Here is a 26,715-nt window from a genome sequence, read left to right on the forward strand (position 1 = left end):
GGTACTGTAAATATCTCCTAAATGTGTGCCATTTAGGAGGTATTTACCTTGCAGTGCGTGGATAATGACGGTCCTCCATGCTGTTTTTTCCCGAGCGCGTGGCGCGAGTGACGTCACAAGGCTCCAGCTAGTCACATAGCCGGAGTCCGCAGCCCTGGAAGGAAGAGGGGTTAAGATGGATGCGGCCACCAGCGGGAACAACTCGGGCTTCGTTTGCAGTTAAGTGCCATATAATGGGCTAGTATGCGATGTACACTAGCCCTTTATGCTTTTACTTTGCAGGGTTTGCAGGGAACAAAAGAGGAAGTAAAGCCTATCAGGGTTTACTTCCTCTTTAACTACCAAATTCTTTTTAATTCTGCTAAATGTGTGTTGTGATTCACATACACACTTCTACAACACTGCATAACCAGGTTGGTGACACCTTTTTTCTTGGTGCAGCTTCAATGCTTCCTGTGTTATCTCTTTCACCTGCTCACTGCAAAATAGTTCAGTTGTATGCTCTCTGTCCAATGAGCTGGAAGGTTGCATAGGAAGCTGTAAACCCGAGCCAGCAAATACGCTTGTTAACCACTTTCAGACCGGACCATTTTGCTGGTAAATGACCAGAGGTCTTTTTACACTTTGGCACTGCGCTGCTTTAACTGGTAATTGCGCGGTCATGCAATGTTGTACCCAAACAAAATTTGCGTCCTTTTCTTCCCACAAATAGAGCTTTCTTTTGATGGTATTTGATTGCCTCTGCGATTTTTATTTTTTGCGATATAAACGTAAAAAGACCGCAAATTTTGAAAAAAAATGATATTTTCTACTTTTTGTTATTAGAAAAATCCAATAAACTCAATTTTAGTCATACATTTAGGCCAAAATGTATTCAGCCACATGTCTTTGGTAAAAAAAAAGTCAATAATTGTATATTTATTGGTTTGCGCAAAAGTTGTCACATCTACAAACTAAGGTACGTTTTCTGGAATTTACGCAGCTTTTAGTTTACGACTGCCTATCTCATTTCTTGAGGTGCTAAAATGGCAGGGCAGTACAAAACCCCCCCAAATGACCCCATTTTGGAAAGTAGACCCCCTAAGGAAATTGATAAGAGGCATGTTGAGCCCATTGAATATTTTATTTTTTTGCCTCAAGCGATTGAATAATGACAAAAAAAAAATTTTTTTTTTTTTTTTACACAAAGTTGTCACTAAATGATATATTGCTCACACATGCTATGGGCGTATGTGAAATGACACCCCAAAATAAATTCTGCTGCTTCTCCTGAGTACGGGGATACCACATATGTGGGACTTTTTGGGAGCCTAGCCGCGTACGGGGCCCCGAAAACCAAGCACCGCCTTCAGGCTTTCTAAGGGCGTAAATTTTTGAGTTCACTTCTCACTACCTATTACAGTTTTGAAGGCCATAAAATGCCAAGATGGCACAAAACCCCCACAAATGACCCCATTTTAGAAAGTAGACACCCCAAGCTATTTGCTGAGAGGCATGTTGAGTTCATGGAATATTTTATATTTTGCCACAAGTTGCGGGAAAATTACAAACTTTTTTTTTTTTTTTTCACAAAGTTGTCACTAAATGATATATTGCTCACACATGCCATGGGCATATGTGAAATGACACCCCAAAATAAATTCTGCTGCTTCTCCTGAGTACGGGGATACCACATATGTGGGACTTTTTGGGAGCCTAGCCGCGTACGGGGCCCCGAAAACCAAGCACCGCCTTCAGGCTTTCTAAGGGCGTAAATATTTGACTTCACTCCTCACTACCTATTACAGTTTTGAAGGCCATAAAATGCCAAGATGGCACAAAACCCCCACAAATGACCCCATTTTAGAAAGTAGACACCCCAAGCTATTTGCTGAGAGGCATGTTGAGTCCATGGAATATTTTATATTTTGCCACAAGTTGCGGGAAAATTACAAACTTTTTTTTTTTTTTTTTTTTTTTCACAAAGTTGTCACTAAATGATATATTGCTCACGCATGCCATGGGCATATGTGAAATGACACCCCAAAATAAATTCTGCTGCTTCTCCTGAGTACGGGGATACCACATATGTGGGACTTTTTGGGAGCCTAGCCGCGTACGGGGCCCCGAAAACCAAGCACCGCCTTCAGGCTTTCTAAGGGCGTTACAGTTTTGAAGGCCATAAAATGCCAAGATGGCACAAACCCCCCCCAAATGACCCCATTTTGGAAAGTAGACACCCCTAAATTTAGGGGTACACTAGTGAGACTAGGTAATAAATGGCGGGTGCCCTGAAACTATAAAAAAATAACTAACCAACCAGCGTCACCTGTAACAGTTATATGGTGATCACTGGTGAAAGGGTTAACTAGGGGGCAATCAGGGGGCTTTATGCGGTAGTATATGGGGGTCCCTGGCGCTATAAAAAGCTGCGGCGAACCTAAATACCTACCTGCCTAACTAGCGTCACCTGTGACACTAATACAGCGATCAGAAAAACGATCGCTTATTAGGCTGGGTTCACACTGGAGCGATGCGGGAACGCCACGAATGCGCGGCGGGTTCCCGCATCGCATGCCTCCCGGCGGCAGTTCACACTGCCCTATGCGAACTGCTGGGAGTGTCAGTGAAATGTTACTGACACCCCCAGATCAGTTCGCATATCGCAGTGCGATCTGCAAACTCGGATCGCATGGTGTGAACACCCATGCGATCCGATTCTGCTGCGGGCCAAAAAAAGGGTCCCGTGCGAATTTGCGGCGGGTGCGGCGGGTGCGGCGAATGGCTGAACTCGAATCGCACAGAGATCGGATGTGATTTGCACTGCAGTGCGGTGCGAATCACATCCGTTCTCAAACCGCTGCAATCTGAACCCAGCCTTAGTGACACTGGCGACGGGGGGTGATCACGGGGTTAAACCTTTATTGGGGGGGTTAGGGGGGTACCTTAGAACTAAAGGGGGCTAACCCTAACTGCCCTAACAGTTATTAGTCACAAATGACACCCGCCGGGTGATCAGGGGGTTAAACCTTTATTAGGTAATAAATGGCGGGTGCCCTGAAACTATAAAAAAATAACTAACCAACCAGCGTCACCTGTAACAGTTATATGGTGATCACTGGTGAAAGGGTTAACTAGGGGGCAATCAGGGGGCTTTATGCGGTAGTATATGGGGGTCCCTGGCGCTATAAAAAGCTGCGGCGAACCTAAATACCTACCTGCCTAACTAGCGTCACCTGTGACACTAATACGGCGATCAGAAAAATGATCGCTTATTAGGCTGGGTTCACACTGGAGCGATGCGGAAACGCCGCGAATCCGCGGCGGGTTCCCGCATCGCATGCCTCCCGGCGGCAGTTCACACTGCCCTATGCGAACTGCTGGGAGTGTCAGTGAAATGTTACTGACACCCCCAGATCAGTTCGCATATCGCAGTGCGATCTGCAAACTCGGATCGCATGGTGTGAACACCCATGCGATCCGATTCTGCTGCGGGCCAAAAAAAGGGTCCCGTGCGAATTTGCGGCGGGTGCGGCGAATGGCTGAACTCGAATCGCACAGAGATCGGATGTGATTTGCACTGCAGTGCGGTGCGAATCACATTCGTTCTCATAAACCGCTGCAATGTGAACCCAGCCTTAGTGACACTGGCGACGGGGGGTGATCACGGGGTTAAACCTTTATTGGGGGGGTTAGGGGGGTACATTAGAACTAAAGGGGGCTAACTCTAACTGCCCTAACAGTTATTACAGTCACAAATGACACCAATGCAAAAAAAAATAAAAAAAAATAAAAAATGACATTGGTGTCACTGTGACTGGGGGGCAGGGGTAATTGGGGGGGTGATCGGGGGGTAAAGGGGGGGTGTGAGTGTGCCTGGCATGTTCTACTGTGTGTGTAGAGTGTTGGTGCAACTCACCGATCCGCTCTCCTCCGTGTCGGAACGGAAAATACCGACACGGAGGAGAGAATACATCACTTCCTCTCCTGTGTTTACATTACAGCAGAGGAAGTGATGTCACGGGGGATTTCCATTCGTCGAGAGCGATCGCGAGGGGGTGGCCATGAATGAATGGCCGCCCCCTCATCCCGGATCGCTCTCGAAGAAATGCCGACCGCCGCAGGCACCGGGGGGGGGCCCGATCGGGCCCCCCACCCGCGGGCAGGCAGGGACTTATATATACGCCCATATGCCTGCCCGTGCCATTCTGCCGACGTATATCGTCGTGCGGCGGTCGGCAAGTGGTTAATATGTAAGGTCAAGAGGCGTGACGGTGAAGCTCTGAATCCACTGGTAAGTAAAGGTTAGTTTGACACAGAGGGGTTGTACTTTTGCAAGAGCATTTGCTCCAGAGCTTGGTAACCACCAAATCAAATGCAAGGAGAATAAAGAAAACAGTATTTTTTCTTGTACATGATTGGATGATGGAAGTCAGCAGAGCTCCTCATTTACTAAGCTTCTGAGCAACCTCACTTGCACAGTCTACTTCTCTTTAGTAAATCAACCACTTAGTTATAAAAAGCAGCTCTCTGTCAGGAGCTCTTCCCTAAGCATCCCTGGAGTGGTACAAACAGTGCATAGAAGGCAGAGATCACCACAGGTTCTGCCAGGTCCAGTAAAAGATTATTTATCTTGACTACATGTCAAACAATACAGCCAAATTCATTTTGGGGGCTCACCCCTCCCCCTTTATTAGGGATTGAGTGCTGTCATCTATTAGAGTACGGAGGTTAGCAAAAAGTATAAGCAATATGATGGTCATAAAACAAAAAAACAGCATTGTCAGAGTCGTGAGCCCCTGAAATGCGTTACATACATCATTTGACCTATCATCAACATAAATTAACTTTACTGGTCTTAAGCCTCGTATGCACGATCGGATTTTCCGCAGACAAAACCTCAGACTTTTGTCCAAAGGCGTGTGCCTGGATTTTTTTTTTCCATAAATGTTATTGGGAATATGACATTACAATCACAGGTGTTTATGACAAACAATACAGCTCGGAGTCAAGGAAATTGGATTTTATCTTGCATACAATTGGTACACAATTGTCGACCAACAAACACGAACATAGTGACGCACTAGACAAATTTCGTGTTAGTAGAAGTTTGGCGAGTGTTGATTCACACTTTTCATTTCCCACTTTTCATTTTGTTTCTGAACGGCCGTTCGTCAACCAGCCATGTTGCGGAGTCGGGAGAGATAATGTGTTATTTATTATTGGCCTTGGAGTTATTTCTTTGACCCAAGTCCAGTCCAGGAACAGGAGGAGGAGGATTTCTTGGATCAAATGGGGTTACACAATGGGGTTTATTTACTAAAGCTGGAAAGTGCAAAATCAGGCTCACTTCTACATAGAAACCAATGAGCTTCTGACCCCAGCTTGTTTAATTAAGCTTTAGTAATAAAACCTGGAAGCTCATTGGTTTCTATGCAGAAGTGAGCCTGATTTTGCACTTTCCAGCTTTAGTAAATAAACCCCATTGTGTACTTAAAAGTGGGGTATGCCTGTAATCGTGACCAATTATGTCATATGCCTTTGCTGCAGGAGCTCCAGGAGAATAATTCAGATGTTTTTTGGAATTATCTCCGGATGACCAACCCCTCCTTTCACCAACTCTTAGCATTGCTGACCCTCTATATTAAGCAGGACACATGCATGAGGCTTTTATTAAATTTTTTGTTTTTTGATTTGGTATATGTTCTATATTTTTGGATGCATAAAATGTACTAATGTCTAATTTTATTTGTTTTCTTTTTTTAATGCACAATAAAAAAAATGTTGAGAATAATACTTGGCTATGTGTTTTACTTCAAATGACAGTTTGGGAGTAGGCAGTTACATTTAAAAAAATACAATGTAAAATTAACAAGGGACACCTTCTTGTATCTTTGATCTTAAAAACTACAGGATAATGGTGTTGTGGTAACTTGCCCAAACAATTTCAATAACATGCAAATTAATATTATTCTTGATTTCACTAGAAAAAAAAGCTTTTGAAAATTTGTTTGCCATAACTCCATCAGTATCACCAGCAAAGCAGCTTCATTATTATCCCATTAAAGAAGAAGAGAATGTGCGCTGCATTTCGAGATTTCATAATTTGCCACATCATGAATGTTAATTCTCCATTACGAACGATAATTTACAAGACCGACCACTTCTAGCTCGTCCTTGCTTCCAAGCATGCATGTTTGTACTTGGGACTTTTGTCCGACGGACTTGTGTACACACTGGGAAAATCAGACAATAGACATTTGTCCGTGGAAAATTTTAAAGCCTGCCATCCAACATTTGTCCATGGAAAATTCAACAACAATTGTGAGATGGAGCGTACATACTGTTGGATTTTCGTCCACCAGCCTGTCAACACATCATCAATTCCCATCGTAAAAACTGATTGTATGTACGCAGCTCTAGTAAAACTTCTAATGCTCTGATCCTTCTGAATACATTTTTTTTCTATATAGGGTGGCGGGGGAGTGCCTGAACAGATTTAGTCCTTTTTTGAGCACATTACTTCAAAAAGAAAATGAAATGCCCAAAGAGCAGAAAATGAGGTCAAACAAGGTCAGGAGCAGCTCAGATGCCCCTGGCAGCATGCGCCACGTATCTGTCCACACAAGCATTTTTTACACACCCATATCAGATGTCCTCAAACCATTAATGTTGAACTCCAGGCAGCTATAAGTTACACATGAATACAGCCCTGCATTCATTTGCACATTAAAAAATAGTATTTTCAATAAATGCAAGCACTGTAAGTACCTGCATTGGATGTGGTGTCAGCCTATTGCAATCCCTGTACAGAAGAGCTCAAATTGGGAGAGAGATGCATCAAAAGCAGCCAATCAATTGTGATGTAGTGCTTATGTGCTAACAAAGGACGTGCTGGCAGCAGGAGAGAGCAAAGTGTCATCGTGATGAGATTATCAGTGTGCTGCTTCCTTTTTCAGTCCAGGTACAGGCTAGGGGAGGGGCAAAACCTATAAGTGTCACTTACCGTATTTATCGGCGTATAACACTCACTTTTTTCCCCTTACAATCAGGGGAAAATCGGGGGGGGGGGGGGGGTGCGTGTTATACTCTGATCTCCCGCCGTTCCTAACCTTCTCTGCAGCTGTCGGCGGTTTTCAGGTATTTTCGGCCATTCTCTGGAATATTTGGCCATTCTTGGCTATTTTTGGCTGTTCTTGGCTATTTTTGGCCACATTTGGCTGTTCGTGACAGCTTTCGTAAAGCCGAAAGCAGCCGAGAATGGCTGAGTGCGGCCGAAAATAACCGAAAGCCACGAGAACGGCCGAGAACGAGCGTGGCCGAGATACACAGGACATCCACTCTGTATCTCGACGGCGCCATTTTTAAAATGGCAAAGACACCGACAAGCCTGCAAATAACTGACAAGGCTGCAATCGACTGACAAGGCCGCAATGCAAGGCTGCAAATGACACTGACAAGGCTGCATTGATGGGTATTTAAGTTTAAGTTTTTTTCCTTAAAGTTTTTTTCTTTTAAATTCCCTCCTAAACTTGGGGTGCGTGTTATATGCTGGCGCGTGTTATACGCCGATAAATGCGGTAATTGCAGCAGAGAAAAATCAGGTCTCCTGTCCTGCCAGATAGGGCTGTGCAGTGTGACAGAGTTTTGTAAATCTCAGGACTCAAGGGGCAGAAAAACAAATCTTTTGGCAGGTAAAACAGCTCCTATGTACACTATATTGCCAAAAGTATTGGGCCATCTGCCTTTACACGCACATGAACTTTAATGGTATCCCAGTCTTAGTCCGTAGGGTTCAATATTTAGTTGGCCCACCCTTTGCAGCTATAACAGCTTCAACTTTTCTGGGAAGGCTGTCCACAAGGTTTAGCAGTGTGTCTATGGGAATGTTTGACCATTCGGCCGGTGGGTGGGATTGATCTCTCCCCCCCTCCCTCCTTTATCCCCCCTTTTATTCCCCCCTTTTTTTTTTTTTTTTTTTTTTTTTTTTTTTTTTTTTTGTGTTTGTTTTTGTTTTTGTTTTTGTTGGACCACTATGAGGAATAGATACTATATACGGTATTGGATATTGTACTGATACTGTCTTGTTTTTGTTTTGTTCATAAAAAGGGCAGGAATGCATTATTTTGTACTTCATTGATTAATGATGTTGTTTTGTATTCTTGCAAAGAAATAAAGAATTATAAAAAAAGGGAATGTTTGACCATTCCAGAAACACAATTGTGAGGTCAGGCACTGAGGTTGGATAAGAAGGCCTGGCTCACGGTCTCCGCTCTAATTCATCCCAAAGGTGTTGAGGTCAGGACTCTGTGCAGGCCAGTCAAGTTCCTCCACCCCAAACTCACTCATCCATGTCTTTATGGACCTTGCTTTGTGCACTGGTCCAAATCATTTGGTGGAGGGGGAAATATGGTGTGGGGTTGTTTTTCAGGGGTTGGGCTTGACCTCTTAATTCCAGTGAAGTGACGTCAGCATACCAAGACATTTTGGACAATTTCATGCTCCCAACTTTGTGGGAACAGTTTGGGGATGGCCCCTTCCTGTTCCAACATAACTGAGCACAAAGCAAGGTCCATAAAGACATGGAAGAGCAAGTTTGGGGTGGAGGAACTTGACTAGCGTGCACTCAACCTGATAGAACACCTTTGGGATGAATTAGAGCGGAGACTGTGAGCCAGGCCTTCTCTCCAACATCAGTGCCAGGCCTCACAAATGCGCTTCTGGAAGAATGGTCAAACATTCCCATAGACACACTCCTAAACCTTGTGGACATCCTTCCCAGAAGAGTTGAAGCTGTTATAGCTGCAAAGGGTGGGCCAACTCAATATTGAACCCTACAGACTAAGACTAGGGTGCTATTAATGTGTGTGTAAAGCAGGCGTCCCAATTCTTTTGGTAATATAGGGGTTGATTTAGTAAAGGCAACTAGACTGTACACTTTCCAAAGTGCAGTTGCACTCTGCAAGAGCAGGTGTTCCAGAGTTGAGTAAATAAGCAGAAGCTCTGCTGACTTTCATCAACCATTCATGTGCAAGCAAAATTATTTATTTATTTTTTCCCCTGCATGTGATTGGATATGCTTTGCAAAGTGAAGCTTTACTTAATTTACTAAGCTCTGGAGCAAATGCCCTTGCAGAGTGCAATTGCAATTTGCAAGGTGCACAGTCTATTGGCCTTTAGTAAATCAACCCCAGTGCATGTATGCCACAGGGTCAATTTACTAAATCTGGAGAGTGCAAAATCTGGTGCAGCTGTGCATGGTAGCCAATCATTAGCTTCTAACGCCAACGTGTTCAATTAAGCTTTAACAAAAAAAAAAAACATAACAAAACAAAACCTGAAAGCTGATTGTGTTCTATGCAGATCTGCACCATATTCTGCACTCTCCAGTTTTAGTACATTAACTCCCATGTGTGTATTTAGCTGTTTGCCTACAGTTCAGGATTAGGCTCAATGAAATACATTTTCAATGCGCCATCTTCAATGTGTTCCTTTTTTTTCCCCCCTTTGTATTGTTTTCAGGTTTATACCTTCATACAGTGGCAGTTCATCCCCAAATGGGTTAAGTCTTCCTTGGTTTATCAACAGTGGAAGGATAGCTACCTCTAAAGAGTTTTTGGAAGAATAATTTTCCGCACCTTGCTAAGTAGTAGATAAGGGGACTGTCAGGGCACAGGGAAAGCGCAGTAAGATTCTGACGGCGAGATACCGTATTGGTGCCACATCAGGGGATTTCAACATACAAATGTGCAAATTAGATCATGAAAGCGCTGTAGAAATATCCTTTGTAAAACTTGAATAAAATGCTCAGGCCTCGGGGGTGCATTTTAGAAGGATCTCATTTAGCAGGCATATTTAGCAAAATCAGTGCGTAAGAAAAAAAAAAAAAAAAAAAGAACACAGCAGCACACAAAAATATGGATTCTATTCCCAGGGCAGTTCTTAGGAAAACACAGCTGAATTTATATTCAGAATTATTAGTCCAGAATTAATAAGCGCAATACTCAGAAAATAAGCATCGTTGAATTATACTGTTTAAAAAAAAAAAATTTTTTTGTTTGAACTACAAAAGTTTTATTTAGCTTTAGTCTGTTTTGCTACTATTTATCTCAGGCTGGATCCGGGGGAAAGGACACCATCTACATACAATTGGTCTGCTCTGTGTGTGTGTGGCTTTGTTGCCGGTGCTCCTCTTTTTGTTCCACAACTAAAAAAAAAAACATTCTGATAGGTTCATTGCCTTCTGACCAAATCTAAAGCCAAAAACGTATTTTTGTTTTATATGGAATGAAGAATGATTAACCACTTCAGCCCCGGAAGATTTTACCCCCTTACTGACCAGAGCATTTTTTGCGATTCGGCACTGCGTCGCTTTAGCTGACAATTGCGCGGTCGTGCGATGTTGTACCCAAACAAAATTGATGTTCTTTTTTTTCCCACAAATAGAGTTTTCTTTTGGTGGTATTTAATCACCTGTGATTTTTTTTTTTTGCACTATAAACAAAAAAAAGCAACAATTTTGAAAAAAAAAAGCAATATTTTTTACTTTTTGCTGTAATAAATATGCCCAAAAAATATATAAAAAAAATAATTTCTTTCTCAGTTTTGGCCAATATGTATTCTTCTACATATTAAGCAAAAAGCGTATATTGATTGGTTTGTTATAGAGTCTACAAAATAGGGAATAGATTTATGGCATTTTTATTCTACATTTTTTTTAGTAATGGCGGTGATTTGCCATTTTTATCGCGACTGCGACATTATGGCGGACTCATCAGACACTTTTGACACTATTTTGGGGCCATTGTTATTTATACAGCGATCAGTGCTATAAAAAATGCACTAATTACTGTGTAAATGACACTGTCAGGGAAGGAGTTAAACACTAGGGGGCAATCAAGTGTGTCCTAGGGAGGTGTTCTAACTGTAGGCGGGATGGGCTACCACTGACATGACAGTGATCACTGCTCCTGATGACAGGGAGCAGTAGATCCCTATCATATCACTAGGCAGAATGGGGAAATGCCTTGTTTACATCTCCCCATTCTACCTCTCCAAACCGCAATCACGGGCCGCCAGCAAACATCGAGTTCTGGGACCCGCAGGCACACTCCTGTGGTATGTGGCAGACGTGCTCACGCTCCATAGTCGGCAAATTAAAGGGACCTACAGGTACGCCCATTTGCCTGAATGTGCCATTCTTCTGATGTACATCTGTGTGCGGCGGTCGGCAAGCAGTTAATGTGACCCCCTTGCTTGAGCAAACTGCCCTAAGGACTTGTTCAAATGGGCGTACTACAGCATACAACCGCACGAGGGCCGTGTTTTCCCCGCATGGGGATGCACAGGTGTTCTATGTTTATGTTCATTATCTTTTATATTTTTAAAACAGAGTTCCAAGGATTTTATCATCTCCCCCCCCCCCCCCCCCCGTGTTCTTTCCTGCAGTGAAAATACCTTTTATGTGTTGTAAATCCTCCACTTCTGCTGTAACTCACCTGGGTGAGGTGCGTCATGTCCGCATGTCCATTGGTTCCTGGAATATGAGTGGCATCAATCCCAGGAGTCAATGCACAATGAGTAAGCTGCACTTTGTAGTTTATGCACATGCATGAGATTGGGAGGTGCATGCTGGATAGCCAGCAGCACCGTATCCCAGAAGGAGATAACAGTGTGCTTCAGATGCCAACACTGAAGATGGGAGCACACTTAAGGGGCCTGCAAATTGAGTTTGAAAAAAACAAACAAAAAAAAAACATTTATAGAACCTACATTACAAAAATAAAAATAAACATGCCTATACTTACCTGCTCCGTGCAATGCTTTTGCATAGATCAGCCCCAATCCTCTTCTTCTGGGGTCCCCGTTAGCGTTTTGAGCCCCTCCTCTGCATCGGGTGCCCCCACAGAAAGTGGGCTCGCTCCTGAGTCCCGCTGCTGTGTCCATTGACACAGACAGCGGAATTCGGCCCCGCCCCCAATCTCTTGTTACAGCTTTTGATTGACAGCAGCGGAGCCAATGGCTCCTGCTGCTATCAATCTTTCCAATGAGGAGAGTGACAGTGACTGGAGCTGCTGCGCTCGTACAAATCGCTGGATCTGGCTCAGGTAAGAAAAAAAGGGGGTCTGGGGGGGAGCTGCAGCACAGAAGGTTTTTGACTTTAATGCATAGAATGCATTAAGGTGAAAAATCTTAAGGCTTTACAACTGCTTTAACTACTAATACTGTTTGGTATAGCATTAGGTGTAAGCCTCGTGGGGTAGTTTAAAAAAAAATAAAAATAACACAGCTGGAACTCTGCTTTAATTTTCTTTTCTTTTTTTTTGGGGGGGGGGGGGGGGGTAAGCATTCTCTTGTGGGATACGCTGTGTTTATATGTTTGTTTGTGTCTCTTTTGTAGAGATTTCCTATCACTTCCTGTCATACAGTCTTTGCTTAGACTATTATTGTATGAAGACATGTAGGTAGGATAGGCAATGCCAAACCAGGAAGACCTTCAAGTAAGGCTGTACAGTGCTGGGAATGCCACATGGTGAAGAGCTCCAAACAGATGCGGGCAGGGCTTTTTTTCTCAAACAATAGGTGCTGGAACTTAACCATGGCCCCACAAAACCCCTCTTCCTGCACACACCCTCCAAATCACATCAAATACTGGGCGTGTTCAGTCAAATTTCACAGAAACAGTAGGAGTGTCTTAAAGGGGCATTAAATACCAGGATTGCATTACATACAGAGTGCAGAGCTGTCACTTGTAAACACAGAAACCAGACTTCTGTGTTTACAAGTGGTTGTGATGAGCAGGCACCAAAGGGTCTGAGCCAGAGGTGGTGGAACTGAGTTCCCCCAAGTTCCCTCTGAAAAAAAGCCCTGGTTGCAGGTAAGTATAGCCTATTTTGGAGAAAGGGAAGAAAGGGGAAAAACCTCTCCAATGGGGCCAAATGACAAAGAACACCTGACAGAGACTTATTCTTAACTATTTTTTAGTTAAGTTTTAACTAGAATTGAAATTTAAATAATAGGTGTGCTGCCTCTATAGGGACTCCAACTGTGCTGATCACCTTCAAAATATGCTTCCCACATATGCACATCTGGGGCTCCACTCCATAGACTTCTACAGAAGGGCTGTTAACAGGTTGACGTGCTACAGACAGGCTGCCATTGAAAGTCTAGGGCAGGATTTCTCAACCAGGGTTCCATGGAATCCTATGTTTCCTCCACAGGTTACTAGCGGTCCCTTGAGCAAACAAGCAATTTCTGCCTCTTAGATAAGTTCTCATTGACACCATTGATCTTTATAGCTATCTGTAAGGGGGTTATCTTTCCCAATGACCACACGTGTGAGGAACATTCTTCCCACTGATCATCACACTAATGTATCATGAGTTGTATATACCGATTTTTTTTTAGCAGGGTTTCCCTGAGACCTGAAAGTTTTTTCAAGGGTTCCTCTGTGTTAAAAAGGTTAAGAAAGGCAACCCTAGGGGGTTCAAGGGCTGCACCCAGAAAGGGGATGAATAGGTCATCTGGAGAGTTTCAAGAAAGGTTGTGCAGAGCTGGTCAAGCTGCACAACAAAGATCTATGGAAGAAAGCTTTGTAGGTAGCTGCAACGTATCTGAAAAATGTTAAATAATAAATCCGGGAAAAAACTTCTTTACATGTTCTTGTTTCTGATTTCATACCTTCACTGATTATGTCATCCATCTTCTGGTTTGCTCAGTAGTTGCTCTGAAATAGCCTATTCATTTTCAAATCAAACCAATAATTCTCTTTGGTTTCTTGTTTGTAAGACTAGTGGCTGCTCTGCCTCCTATTCCCCCAGCCACTGGTCTTGGCACATCCCTTCTGTAGTTCTATATACGTCTAGTGTACTCGCCCACGTTCACTACAATTCCCTGTGGTTGATGGGAACTGTAGTTTCCTTTTACTGCAGAGAGCGAGAGGAGAGGATATGATGTAATCCTGTTGTTACACTTCCTCCTTGGCAGAGCAGATGCTGTTATCTTTTGAATCACAGAGATAAGGTCATGAAAATTCAATTAGACTTTTCAAAATGTTATTAACTGTTTAGTGGTTTGTGTAGGGGGGGGGGGGGGGGGGGTGGTACTTATGTTTGTTTTTTTTTTTTTTTTTTTTTGCCTATCCTGGAGTTCTTCTTTAAGCATGGGGCCTGCTGAGAAAAAGTGCATTGAAATGGTGCTTACTGTTTAACTCTAGTGGATCTTCAGATACCCGGTCTTCTAACAGATGTCACCATTTTGCATAGATCACGGATTTTCAATGATATATAAAGCTTTACTGTTACAGAAGGTTCATTTATGGGTGTCCTTTACATACAAGCCAACTTTTCAGCAGTTATCCTACCTTTCTTGAATACAGCAAGATGTCTAAATGTCTCACTAGATGACCATGTCCTCACTGCCGGACTATTCCAAGAGAAGATTCAGTTCTGAAAGAAATGACAATTAAAAATGAGTTATCAAGAACCGTTCATAACAGCAAATAATGTCAAATGGTAACCATCATTTTTATATGTACATTAGTCTCTAAAGAATCCCATTCAAACGGCATATGATAAATTAAATGACCATTTACAAAACATCTGCAGAACTCAGTTTTCGAGAGTTTGCTAAATGCCTACTGAAGTTTACTAAATGCTTGATACAGGCATTATGGTTATTAAAGTGTATTGTATATAAAGCATCTAAAGCTAAAATGTTTTTTTTTTATTTAGGATAGAGTGTGGAATGGTTGTCTCCAGGGCAGAAAGTGATGGAAAAAAATATTTTGAGTTTTTACTGGTACAGGAATAGAGGGAAACAATTCCAGAGGTGGTACTTGTCCCAGTGCCAACTGTCTAAGAGGATATTTCCCTTTTTTACATAGATTTCCTCTTTCTGTTGTGCTTCTGAGTAGGAAGTGGACATCAATCTACTCAATGGGCCCAGACAGCAACAAAACACTTATAGGGGACTTAACTGTTCCCTATTCCCTTGCAATGTTTCCAGCTATTTCTGTGAACTACCGTACACAACTACACATCATAGGTTATGTTACAGAGAAGAGGAAAGGGCAGTTGTTTTATAGTCACATAGTTACATAGTTAGTAAGGTTGAATAAAGACACCAGTCCATCCAGTTCAACCTGTGTAGGTGTGTGTGTTCATAATAATTTCCCGTATCCCTATATACTGTGCTCAATAAGATACACCTCTAAAAAAATTTAAAACTATCAATACTTCCTGCTGACACCACCGATTGTGGAAGGGAATTCCACATCCTTATCGCCCTGACAGTGAAAAACCCCCTTTGCAGGTTAAGGTAAACTGCTTCTCCTCCAATTTCATTGAGTGGTCCTGTGTCCTTTTACACTCCCTGAGACTGAATAGTTTATTTAGTATACCAGAATCACCATTGAGGTATTTGTAGTCCTAAAACACTTTCTGTCTTAGGATGACTAAGCTGCTCTTCTATACAGTACGATAAGTGAATGTTGTCACCCTAGGACAGGAAGTGTGTTAATTGCATGTGGGAAGGTGCAGCATGGTGCGTAAACACACAGAGTCCAGTTGCAGAAACAGAATTTGTATTAAAGTGAAACTAAACTCACATTTTGTTTTTAAATAAAATAACAAACGTACTTGCTCTGTGCAGTTGTATTGCACAGAGTGGCCCCGATTCTCCTCTTCTGGGGTCCCTGACGGGGATCCTGGCTCCTCCTCTTTTTCTTAGGACTATCATAGTCAGTTGCAGGCTATGGGGAGAGCATAGTCTGCGCGCTCCCGACCTGTGTGTCAATGGAGCCGTGCTCCATAGGCTTACACAGCAGGACTTAGGCCCGTCTTCCACTTCCTCTTCACTGCATCTGATTGACAGCAGCAAGAGCCAATAGCCAATGGCTCCTGCCGCTGCTCAAGTGCTGATTAAAGAGGAAAAGAGGTGAGAATAGCTACAGCCGTGCACAGTGCTGATCTCTTCTCCCCGCTTTTCCCCTTCACATAGGGAAAGGGGGACACAGAGAAACTGAAAACGTGTTTTACCTTAATGCAAACAATGCATTAAGGTAAAAAAAACTTTTTTAGGTTTAGTAACACTTTAAGGTTACAATTTAATAATTCACAACAAACCCAGTGGGATGACATCCAACCAAGAGTACACACAGGAAGCAAGCACTGTGTAGCAGAGGTCTCAAGAGTGCCCACAGCATCTTTCTTGAGAGGTGTAATGCGGCCTGGCTGGTCTGTGCCCAAATGGGAAGGGTTCCTGAAAGGATGGCATGTCCCTATCCTTGTGAACCAGGGATATGTATGTGAGCTGCTCAGGCTGTATGGAAATAAAGTCCTGTGCCCATGTGAATGCTGGCCAGGAAGGGAGCTCGTCTATGCTCTAGGCAATGGTAGAGAGTGACTAGGTGTCTTGGGGGCCACACATCAAGGCAATACCTGTTATATGATAGTGAATGGCAGTCTCGGCCTGGACCCCCGCCAGGCCATGTCCCCCATCATGTTTCACTCCGCCCACTGAGGAGGTTCCTGGATGAGACTGCCATGCACTATCATATAGCAGGTCTTCAAAAGAAAGGCAGTGCAGCGCTAAATAAACAAGTCCCTATTCAAAAACAAAAAATATCTCTATACTCAAAGGGTCCACTCAGTGAGGTGAGTGGCCATCTTCTACTTTGGTGGAGGTTTTGATATTCCCACAAAGTCACCTGCATGCAAAACCTGTAGTTCATCACGGAAGACTGCACGGATTGTTTTTTTCATTATATATTTTTTATTTTTCATTATGGACTTGTTTGTTTAGCGCTACACTGCCTTTCTTATGATTTTACCACAGGCATTTGAAATTTTGACCCTTGGTGTTCAGCAGCTAATATTTTAGTGTTATTTTATTGTGCTGATTTGTTTTTTCTTTTGAATATAGCAGGTCTTGACTTGATGTGTGGCTCCCAGAACACCTAGTCACTCTCTACCATGTCCCTATCCTTACCCTATTGGAACTGGAACTGCTGCTAATAACTGTCAGACGGGTGACCTGTCCTGACACTACCCACACATGAAATGCACACCAGGCCTGTGAGCCAAGGCCCTAAATAGGCTCTACCTTAACCCAAATGGCTGCCAGAGTTACATGAGGCAGCAGCATCCAAATGGATCGCTCCTCCAATGACCCAGGGAACCATAGAGAACCCATCTTCCTCCTGACTACCCCTCCAACTGCAATGCCGCTGTGGTTGAGCGCCACCTACAGTGGAGAAAATAGACTACACCTGCCTACATGCAGGATCACCAGGTGAAAACTAAGAAAGAAAAGACCTGAAAAAAGGAAACCAATACAGCCACCACTTGTAAGAACTGGTTATCTGCAATATATTATACTTTTGTTATTAGGTTTAGATGAGCTTTAATAATAAAAAAATGTACTGAGGGATACTATAGGTGTGACTGGGGCTACACTTTGCATTAGTATAGAATTTTCTTTTTTCTTGTTAGAAAGCTACAGGCAATACTTAGATATCATTTAAGTAAAACACATGCAGTACTAAACTTAATGTGCACCAAAATGACAATGAATTCCAGCTGAACAGAGCTCTTTGTAGTTATGCCAAAGACGACAGCTTATGTTCTGGAAGCTGTACACACCAAAGTGGCCATTTGGGCTGTTTTCTGGCTGAAAAAGTCCCATTTAAATCTGTAAACTGCTGTTTCACAGTGTATAAAACCTTGAGCTAGTGCATGGAGCCAGCCCCAAAGTACGTACAGAAGACTCCTCGCTTTATATGGCTTCATTAGAAACCCAGTGAAAAGTACCTGCTATATAAAAACAGAAATTCCAAATAACAGGCAAAATTAGTTAAGCTCCAATTTAGCTAATTACATCCTCCCTCCCCCCCACAGGAGATATAATTACATGAAACAAAACAAATAGAGTCCAAAAAAAGCACGATAGAAATGAATGCCATCTTAGAGGAGAACAAAGAAGTATCTATGTTCTTTTCAACTTTTTCTTTTTCTCAGACGCCCACTGAGATTAGCGGGGGAATTTAGAGGGAGGCAATTCTTGCACATAAACAAGTACACATTTAAGAGATTTTATGAACAAAAAAAAAAATAGAAATTAAAAAAAAGGAGAAGAAATAAATGCAATAGCTGTTTAAAGCCATTTCTGCATGCTATTAGTTTTCATTAAGCTGTCAGAACACCATTATATCCTAATTTAAACTGTGCCTTCTAATGCTCACTTGAAGATAACACAAGTCTTGTTTTTTTGTTTGAGGTTCCTGCTTTGCTCCGCTCAAACCCTAAGTGCTCAAAGCTTTGACGTGATTAATAGCTGAGCATCTCCATTTAAATACAGACCATGTTTCCAATTTATTTTCACCGACTGCTTCTTCTTTTTTCTTCCTTTTCTTTTTTTTTTCAACTTTACATAGCGGCCAAACCAACTCAAACATTTTTGCTTTCTTGAATTTTTAGAGCCACCTGTTGGGTGTGATCTGCTTGCTCCTTGCACACAAAAAATTGCAGCTGGATATACATGGGGCCAGGGTCCCAAAGAGTCCCTTTACAAGACCAATTTGTGCCCTGCATTCCACTCACATCTAGGTATAAACATTATTTTTCTTGTATAGACAGCATAATGGGTGCAAATGAAGAGTAGCCTTTGCACTACACCAGTGGTCTCCAAACTGTGGCCCAGGAGCTGGATGCAGCCCTTTGTTTGCCTTCATCTATCCCTTGAGGCACTATTCCTGCCACTGATTCAAGGCACTATTCCTTCCAGTCAACACAACACAATCTCCTGCGCTTGCGGGCTTAGTCTATGAGTAGGTGGTTAGCCAACCCTTTGGATAGAGTAATGAATGTCAAAGGTCTTGCTGCCCTCCTCAGAACAATGGGTAACCTTAGAACTGAAACATATAGAAAGAAAAGGAGGGCACACCGACCTTGTGCATTACCAAAGATAAAATGTATTAAAAAATGTAACAAGAGTAATACTCACAAACAAACGTTATAAAAAGGCTTATCAGTGCTCCAGCAAGTGGAATTGTGTCTCTAGACACCCGCAACCCGGACCGGGTGTTAGGGGGAACCAAATGGCATCACAAATGGCTTACGCGTTACGAGGGAGGAACCTCTTTATCAGAGCCACAGCGCTACTACTGCTGTGGCTCTGATGAAGAGGGTCCTCCTTCGTAACACATAAGCCGTTTGTGATGCCATCTGGTTTCCCCTAACACCAAGTCCAGGTTGCAGGTGTCTAGAGACACAATTCCACTTGCTGGAGCACTGATAAGCCTTTTTATAACGTTTGTTTGTGAGTATTACTCTTGTTGTTAATTTTTTTTATAGATTTTATTTTTGGTAATGCACAAGGTCAGTGTGCCCTCCTTTTCTTTCTATATGTTACTATTCCCTCCAGTTACACCCACAGGGAGCACTATTCCTCCCATTGATACCAGTGATGGGACACTATTCCTCCCACTGACACCAATGATGGGACACTATTCCTCCCACTGACACCAATGATGGGACACTGTTCCTCCCACTGACACCAATGGTGGGATACTATTCTTCCCATTGACACCAACAAGGGGCACTATTCCTCCTACTGACACCAACAATGGGGCACCATTGTTCCCACTGATACCAACAAAGGATTACTATTTCTTACACTGACTCCAACAATGGGGCACTATTCCTCCACTGATAGCAAGGAAAGGGATTGTTTACTCCATGGGCATTTTCTACTCACACTGGCCACAGTCCCACCCCCTCAAAGTCTCCAGGACAGTAAACTGGCCCTTTGTTTATAAAATTTGGAGACACCTGAACTACACTAAAATCTCTTATGGTCCGTAATAAAAAAAAACTTAATTCAGACAGGGAATACCGTCTTCAATTCCAGACCAAATGGTGCCAAGTGGAAATAAGCAATGCATTATGCATGTCTCAGTGCTAATCAGACAGAAGTTGAGGAGGTACTTGCTGCCGCAAAATGTGAATTTTACAAACTAGGGGAAGGCGAGAAGGGTAAGGGCATATAGTAGAATGCCTTCAATTTCTTTCCTTCCCTATCAGTAACCAGTTTTGAGGTCTGTGACAGCATAAAGGGGTGCCAGCATTTTCTAGACCCAAATCTAGTATAAATGGAGCCTAAATCCCACAGGGCTCTTCTGTAGCTGAATATTCTGCACAAACTACTGTATATATGTCTACTATTGCATGAAGCAGGGAAGAAAGCTCCTCACCCACGAGACCTGAAGCAGAATGGCTAGGTCCTCCTGAAAATCCTACACCGTTCTCTGGTTTTCTATATCACCCTGCATCCTGATCCATCAGTTAAGTTCTACATTTGCTTCCCAGTCATACCTACCTACGCAGTGGCATGGTTCTTCCTTAAATTAGACAATATCTAAACATAGAGACTGCCAAGATACAGGGAGAAGAGGTAGCTAAGATGTGGTATAGGTCAGTGCAAACTGTGGGAACATGTAACTATTAACCCAAGGAGTGGGAATAGGCAGTTAAAAGCAAGAGGTTGGCATAGGTCTTATTAAAAATAAAAAAAATAATAGTTTTTGGTCATTTGATTCTAATTTCAAATTTTATAAGCATATACAATATTTTATATGATTTATATTTTTTTGTATAATATCTTTATTAAAAAAAAATTGTATAGGATATACCCATAATGTGTCTAATAGAGGTCCCTCAAGGAGGGTTGGGACTTTGAAGGCAACTTAATATAGGTACAACAAAAACAAGTTTATAGTAATGTAATTTATTAAATATTATGATAAGAAGTCAATGTATGTATAACATTGCAATTGATTGTTTAAGAACAATATCAAGACATCTTGACTTTTTATGTCCTAACTGGAGGACAATACCTAGATGCCTCTAGTCTATATATTGGTGGCTAATTGTCACGTAATCTATGCCATTTATGATAGTTCATGTTATTATACATAATATAAAATTTTGAATATAGATAAATTCAGATGCTTTTGCAATTTATTGTTTTTATTTATTTTTTGTTATTTGACCAAACAGGCAACACTATCCCTTTCTTGAACATTTATCTGTTTATGTATGGGCTTTCTGCGAATCAAACACCTGGGCTTGGTTGCCTCTTGACAGCTAACATCTGAATCCAGTGTTACCAATCAGTATGTGGTTGCAAGGGTTTGCCTCAACTTGACGTTTGCTCTTACTTCCCTCTACTTTTGGGTGACATCCAGCAGTGAATATTCTTCTTTTTTGTTACCAGGTTACATTTGCTTTCTATTTTTGGTGATTAGACTATACATGCATGAGTGGTGGGAGATTTGGATTGCTTTTCCACCCTCAAGGATGCTCACAATTTTCCCCTTGTTTCTATGTGTCTCAACGCTAATGTATGTTTTTATCATAGATGCACACTGTTCTCCACAAGGGAATATCCCTGAAGAAGGGACAAAATCCTGAAACGCATCGGGCCTAATCTATAACCAGGAGACTATACCAGTGTCATGCTGTATCTATCATTTATGTCTTGATATTGTTCTTAATAAGTCAATCGCAATGTTATTGACTTATTAATGACTTTTTATCAAAATATTTCAGAAATTACCTTTTTGTACCTATATTAAGTTGCCTTCAAAGTCCCAACCCTCCATGGGGGACCTCTCTTTACATATCTATGTATGGGATGGTGGCAACGCCTCAGCCCACTTTTGGTGAAAACTCTTTATGGTGGATCTAATAAGGCCTAGCACTGCCTGAATGTTATTTGGCAGCCTGTGTATAACTGAATAAGCCAGACGGTTTTATCTCTGGCAGGAAAATAAGTGTATGTGTTTATTCTGAGTCATTCTGCTCAAGGAATAATCTCATCCCTCTAGTTCTAGTCTAGTTTACAAAATAGTTGCTATTTGAACAACCATGCACACCCCCCACATGAAAAAAACCTAACCACGCTGATAGGTTGGGTGCACCACACGGTAAGATGGTGGGTACGTTGAGGGGCAATAACATAAAAAAAAAACACATAAAAGCTAGTGTGAAACTCAGCGCTAAAAAGCCTAATAGTTAAAAAGAGCGTTGGAAACCGCACACTCAGTGACTTGAAAGCGGCATCAGAAAAATATATATGTATAGTATATATAGAAATATGAACAAAAGTTTTAAGACTAAGAAAGCCAATCTTGAAAAAATGTTCAGAGGGACTACTGCTGATAGTGGCGAGGCTGCTTCAGGCTGGGGACCAGAGGACTGTAAAAGATAAGAAGGAAGGAGGAAAAAAGAGAAGCGCCAGGCCAGTCCTAGTGCAGCATTATTTTATTATAAAAAGGCAAATTGATTCCAGTAAAAGATGCATTTACATAGTGCTCAGTAGGTAGAGGCTTTTCACATCCAGCAAGGAACAACACTGCCACTTGAATCCATGTGATGCAAGATCCACAAGCGCCGTCTAACAGCGGGGGAACTGTAGCCTTGAGATATCAGACAAGGGAGCCGCCTACCGCTATGGTGAGTGAATCAGAATGCGTTTCAGAGGCATGGCCACGCCTCCTTCATCAGGCTGATGAAGGAGGCATGGCTGTGCCTCTGAAACGCATTCTGATTTGCCAACCACAGCGGTAGGCGGCTCCCTTGTCTGACAGCTCTGGATCACCTCCTTGCTGAATCACCCAGCCGGTATCCTCCCGAGTTCTCTTGAGGCAACAGTTCCCCACTGTTAGACGGCACTCATAGATCATACATCACAGGGATTCAAGCGGAAGTGTTCCTTGCTGGACGTGATAAACCCTACTACCTACTGAGCACTCGGAATTTACCAGAATCAGATGTTGGGGAGCATGCCTAATCTTAACTAGTAGAATCTGTACAAAGCGAAGAAAATTTATTCTGCCAGCTACCTTCTACTTTTTTTAAGTTTTCTTATTTTTATTCCACTTGACCTCTGGATGTTTCCCCCCCCCCCCCCCCTTCATGACCATGGAATTTTTTGCTATTCAGCACTGCGCTGACTGACAATTACACGGTTATGCAACACTGTATGTATTTATATAAAAAAAATTCCACACAAATAGAGCTTTCTTTTGGTGGTATTTGATCACCACTGGGTTTTTATTTTTATATATAAATGAAAAAAAGACAGAAAAGTTTGAAAAAAGACAAACAATATTTTTTACATTCTGTTATAAAAAATATTCAATGAAATCACATTTCTTCATAACTTTAGGCCAAAATGTATTCTACTACATATTTTTGGTAAAGAAAAATCCCCATAGGTGTATAATAATTGGTTTGTGTGAAAGTTATAGCATCTACAAACTATGGCATACACAGTATCTCACAAAAGTGAATAAGCCCCTCACATTTTTTAAAATATTTTATTATATCTTTTCATATGACAACACTGTAAAAATTACACTTTGCTACAATGTAAAGTAGTGAGTCTACAGCTTGTATAACAGATTTGCTGCCCCTTCATAATAACTCAACACACAGCCATTAAGGAGGAGTACAAAGACAAGTGTGTCTTGGTGGTGGGAGTGTCATGATCTGGGACTGCATGAGTGCTGAAAGCACTGGGGAGCTACAGTTCATTGAGGGAATCATGAATGCCATCATGTACTGTGACATACTGAAGCAGAGCATGACCCCCGCCCTTCGGAGACTGGGCCGCGGGCAGAATTCCAACATTATAATGACCCCAAACACACCTCCAAGATGACCACTGCCTTGCTAAAGAAGCAGAGGGTAAAGGTGATGGACTGGCCAAGCATGTCTCCAGAACTAAACCCTATAGAGCATCTGTGGGGCATCTTCAAATGGAAGGCAGAGGAGTGCAAGGTCTCTATCATCCAGCAGCTCCGCTATATCCTCATGGAGGAGTGGAAGAGGACTCCAGTGGCAACCTGTGAAGCTCTGGTAAACTCCGTACCCAAGAGGGTTAAAGCAGTGATGGAAAATAATGGTGGCCACACAAAATATTGACACTTTTGGCCCAAGTTGGACATTTTCACTTAGGGGTGTACTCACTTTTATTGCCAGTGTTTTAGACATTAATGGCTGTGTGTTGAGTTATTTTGAGGGGGCAGTAAATGTACACTGTTATACAAGCTGTACGCTCACTACTTTACATTGTAGCAAAGTGTCATTTGTTCAGTGTTGTCACATGAAAAGGTATAACAAAAATGTGAGGAGTGTACTCACTTTTGTGAGATACTGTATATACTGGAATTTACACAGCTAGAGATGCTATACGAGTAATGGCGGTGATCAGTGAGTTATAGTGTGACTGTGATAGTGTGGTGGTGAATCTGCTGCTAAATCTGCTTGATTTGAGGAAGAAGTAAAAGATAGATTTCTGTCTTTGTACAGAGTTGTGTGTGTTTGTCAACATGGAACTCTGTGCTGTGATTGGCCACAGCCAATCAGCAGATTTCACAGATAAATCATTGGCTGAAATCTGCTGACAAACTTGTGCTGTGACCAAGTCAGCAGGGGATTTGAGCATGTATGCCCCAAACCCGTAAGAAAGGCTGCAACGTATGGGTACATTGCCTTGCCTGTCTGCAGTATATGTACTGTGGACAGGTGGCAAGCAGTTAAGCTTTTCTTTCTCTTAATGTGGCCAATTTTGGCCTGAACTGGGTGATAATCTCTTGCCTGTGAGCATCTGTACAGACCAGTGACTGAGATCCCAAGAGTAAAACCATACTCAATCAATACTGTTTCCCCAAACATAATCCGGTATCTGTATGCTCCTCCTTTCTTAAATAAAATATGAATGCTGATCAGACCTTTCTATACCTCACCAGAGTATTCATGTTTATGAGAAAATTAGACTGAAAGATATTTAAATTGTACCTATGCATCTGACCATACTCTGTTGTCTACTGCCAACCTGTCTTAAAGTGGTTGTAAACCCCCCTAAAAAAAAAAACACCCTGCAAGATAATGGCATAATGAGCTAGTATGCATAGCATACTAGCTCATTATGGATTACTTACCCAAGAGAGAAGCCCCCGCAGCTGTCCTTGTCTCCCCCTCCGGCCGGCGACATTTATCCTGGAGGTCACTTCCCGGTATCGCGGCTCCAGCGCTGTGAATGGCCGGAGCTGCTGGGAACAGCACAGTACAACTGAAGCAATGGCACATATGTGACATTGCTTCAGTTGGCTTAAGTGCACATGTGCCGCATGACGTCGGCACATGCAAATACAGGGATATCTCCTAAACCGTGCAGGTTCAGGAGATATCCAGTGCAGCTACAGGTCAGCCTTATTATAGGCTTGCCTATAGTTTAAAGTGGTTGTAAAGGGTTTACAACCACTTTAAGATAGCACAGTCATATATTATAAAATATGGTGGATACCAAACAGCAGTACTTACCTTAAGGCTGGATTCACACCTATGCATTTTTAGTGTTTTTTGCATTTTGCGGATTTGCACTACAGTCCATTTAGCATGGTTTCCTATGGAACATGTTCTGTAGTGCAAATCTGCAAAATGCAAAAATCACTACAAATTTAACAATTTTTGGCTGGAGTTTGCTGTAAGCCAAGCAAGTAGAATTTTTGTCACAATGCTAAAAATTGTACTGAATTTTTTATTTTGTAAATTTTTATACTAATGAAATAACTATTTGCTATACTACAGTTGAGTGTGTTACCATTCCACTCTCCTTGGTAGTTGGAGGCTGAAAATGGCTGCCCCCCACACACACACATCCGCCATGACAGTGTCAATTCAAATGACAAATGCCCCCGTAAAGTGTACATAAACCCCCCTATCGTTTTTAGCCAAGGAAGCGGCTATCTTTGCCTCTGTTTAATCTATAACTGCCATGATGCTGCACATGTGATCAGTTATGACACCAGCCATTGGATGGTTTGAGAGCACAAGCAATGGGAGTGTTACATTTCTGGCATGTGCCGGAAATTAAACTGTTTTATGGGTGGGTTTATTTCCGCTTTAAATATTTACGTCTAATAACATCTTCACAAAACAAAATAAACCTCCTCATGGGATCTTCTTAAAATCTATTATTATAAAAGTTTATGATAGAAAGAAATATAGTATTTAGATATTTAGGAAAAATTAGCAAGTAGTAGCTCTGAGTAAAGTCTGGTGAAATGAGTCCTGTCACATGTTTACCCCTTGGTCACTGACCATTGCTGGCGTGGATGCGGCCAGAGAGGCGCGCTCCTTCACCTTTGGTGGGAGTGCCCTGTGATTCGTCCATTCTGGTTCAACATCCAAACTCACATAAAAGACACTCTCAGGGTTGACATCTCACTTTCTCCAACTCGCTTCCTCTTGCACATCTCTGCCCTCCCATTGAGGCAATACAAGAATAGTGCACTACTGCACCTCCTGAATGCAGCCAAACAACTTACACCTCTCTACTGGAAACATCCACAGGTGCCCACTATAGCTGAGTGGCTCAAGAAGGCAGATCAGATTAAGGAGGCAGGGGAGTGGGTGGCGATGTTTAAAGATAGATGTGGGAGGTTTACCAATATCTGGGCACCTTGGCAGAAGTACACCGCTGACCCTGACACAGTGCCTGAACCCAATTTTTACAGTCCTTTCTGCTGTTGGTATTTTCTTTCCACTTTCTGGTTCATGGGGGCGATTAGACTAGACTAAATTATATTATTTTATTTATTTTTCTAATTTTCACTTATTCCCTTTTTTTTTTTTATACTATATGATGTGCTTTTATTTCAGTTCCTGT

At 42.2% G+C, this 26,715-nt stretch overlaps 1 protein-coding gene across 2 annotated transcripts in view; it reads right to left on the reverse strand.

Annotated features, from left to right (window-relative positions):
- ESRRG (estrogen related receptor gamma) overlaps positions 1 to 26,715 on the reverse strand; it is a 1,080,228-nt gene that overhangs the window by 474,922 nt on the left and 578,591 nt on the right. For both annotated transcript variants that reach the window (XM_077485775.1, XM_077485771.1), the window contains exon 5: positions 14,342 to 14,426. The gene's annotated coding sequence lies outside the window, so the exon portion shown is untranslated. The remainder of the gene's footprint in view (positions 1 to 14,341; positions 14,427 to 26,715) is intronic.

The sequence above is a fragment of the Lithobates pipiens genome, unplaced genomic scaffold (genome assembly GCF_037356315.1).
Source record: "Lithobates pipiens isolate NorthernLeopardFrog02 unplaced genomic scaffold, aLitPip1_a1.2 Scaffold_18, whole genome shotgun sequence".
Taxonomy (NCBI): domain Eukaryota; kingdom Metazoa; phylum Chordata; class Amphibia; order Anura; family Ranidae; genus Lithobates; species Lithobates pipiens.